The 2500-nt window shown below is 50.4% G+C and overlaps 1 non-coding gene across 1 annotated transcript; it reads left to right on the plus strand.

Annotated features, from left to right (window-relative positions):
* The first annotated feature begins 1307 nt into the window (after positions 1-1307).
* LOC143304781 (5.8S ribosomal RNA) lies at positions 1308-1462 on the plus strand. The gene has a single exon (XR_013061414.1). It is a non-coding gene; the product is annotated as a 5.8S ribosomal RNA (ribosomal RNA).
* The last annotated feature ends 1038 nt before the right edge of the window (positions 1463-2500 follow it).

Raw genomic sequence — 2500 nt, forward strand, 5'->3', positions numbered from 1 at the left:
AAGACCGCGCGAGGACGACGGATTCGAGTTCCATCGAATTTTTGATGTACACACTACCTGAACGAGACTTAAAGTTTCATATAATATACCGTTCAGAGGGGACCGGCTGTCTTTCCTCATTGTCGTGAGTCGGACACCCGTGCCGTCGCTAGAGTTTTTCAAACTCTGCTTCTGGATATTGGGACGAAAGACCGCGCGAGGACGACGGATGCGAGTTCCATCGAATTTTTGATGTACACACTACCTGAACGAGACTTAGTTTCATCCAGTTTGTCGTCTATCATCGCATATATATAATATACCGTTCAGAGGGGACCGGCTGTCTATCCTCGTTGTCGTGAGTCGGACACCCGTGCCGTCGCTAGAGCTTTTCAAACTCTGCTTCTGGATGTTGGGACGAAAGACCGCGCGAGGACGATGGATGAGAGTCCCATCGAATTTTTGATTTACAAGACACACACACTACCTGAACGAGACTAAAGTTTCATCGAGTTTATCGTCGTCGCATAACCCGTTCGGAGGGAACCGGCTGTCTATCCTCGTTGTCGTGAGTCGGACACCCGTGCCGTCGCTAGAGCTTTTCAAACTCTGCTTCTGGATGTTGGGACGAAAGACCGCGCGAGGACGATGGCTGCGAGTACCATCGAATTTTTGTTTTTTTTTTTTTTAAAAAAACATCACCCGAACGGAGATGTGTTCTATCTTTCGTCGATTTTTCATGCTTTCAGTCGTCGCGTGGTCGCCATCCGTTCGGAGGGGATCGCCGGCTTCGAAACCTCGATGTCGTGAGTCGGACACCCGTGCCGTCGCTAGAGTTTTTCAAACTCTGCTTCTGGATATTGGGACGAAAGACCGCTCGAGGCGGACGGCCGCGCAAATCCCATCGAATCTTTACTATCACCCGAACGATGGAGAGATGCACGCGCGCTGTTTCTTGAATAATTGCACGAGAGAGTAGAATCAAACACATATAAAACATGGGCTAGCCACCGTCCTTACTCGTTCGCGAGATCGTGTGCTGTACAGAGGATTCAGAATCGGGTGTATATATCCCCGTCGTTTCCTGACGAACGGAGCTTCGATCTCGATGGTTGTTATATATCATAATGTACTTTACGCCCGGCCGGCGAACGTGCGTATCTTCGCGCGTTCGTCGGTTTCTTTTTTTTCGAACGTTTTTGTGTCGTCAATCCTATGGCGACTTCTGCGCGTTCGATTCCCGTTGGTCGAACGTGACGGAACTCGGCTTCGCTAGAACCGAGAAGAGTACATTTGAGTATTGAACTGTTGCAAAATTTATAAAAGATTACCCTGAACGGTGGATCACTTGGCTCGTGGGTCGATGAAGAACGCAGCTAATTGCGCGTCAACGTGTGAACTGCAGGACACATGAACATCGACATTTCGAACGCACATTGCGGTCCACGGATACAATTCCTGGACCACGCCTGGCTGAGGGTTGCTCACGTAAACCTAAGACTGCTTGCGTTGCGTATCGTTACTCTCCGTATCTGTTTCTCTCTGTCCCTTCTTGCCTTAACAACCCGCCGTCGTTCTTTATATAAGAGAACGTTTCAGAGTCGGACGAAGGTACAAGAACGAGGATACGAATAAGAGCGGACGGAGAGAACATACGCGACGTACGAGCGATTGTTGGACGCTCGTCGGCGTTCGTCGCGGTCGTGCAGAGACCGTGCAAGTCGTACGCATGCTCGATATATAATCTATCGTGTTCACGGGAGACTACGAAACTCTACCTCTGTCTCTCTCTGTCCCTTCTTGCCTTGACAACCCGCCGTCGTTCTTCTTAAAAACTGTAAGAGAACGTTTCCGAGTCGGACGAAGGTATACGAAGGGATACGAATAAGAGCGGAGAGAACCGTCACGGACCTGCGTGAGTGCTCGCGGCGTCGTGAGTCGTCCTTACGAGGGCGACCGCCCGCTTATGCACCGCTTCGTGTATCGGTTATCGAACGTATATACTCGTAGTGTTCTCCTCGTGACCGATTTTTTTTTCATATCAGGCGATATATGCTACGTTTGCCGGTGTTCGACGCACGAAGGTCCGCGCCCCCGACGTCGTCTTAAACGAATATTATATTTGGCGAGACTGAGAGAGAAAGCAAATATGGGAACTCGGTCGAGAGAGGAGAGAAGAGAGAACCAAAAACCTAAACTCGATGGCGTGCGAAACTTTGCCATAATCTACCGTCTTTTCTCAAGACTCTCGTACAGCCCCAGGGATCGAATGCCCACTCCGTCTCTTCGCGAAAGCGACTGACAACAACGAGGACCGTCGCATCGATGGGTCGTCGTTGCGTTTTACACGCTCTGTGCTTTTTTACAAGCTCCGAAAGTATCAGCCGTAGATCCGGGAACGCACGCGCGAGATTTCTTCGAACGCTCTGACGACTTAGGGAGGTATGATCCCCAGCGTCGCGCGGAGATCGGAGAGTACACGTACTCGTATCGGGACGAATTTTCCCCGTCGTCGTGTATC

The sequence above is a fragment of the Bombus vancouverensis genome, unplaced genomic scaffold (genome assembly GCF_051014615.1).
Source record: "Bombus vancouverensis nearcticus unplaced genomic scaffold, iyBomVanc1_principal scaffold0054, whole genome shotgun sequence".
In the NCBI taxonomy this organism is placed as follows: Eukaryota; Metazoa; Arthropoda; class Insecta; order Hymenoptera; family Apidae; genus Bombus; species Bombus vancouverensis.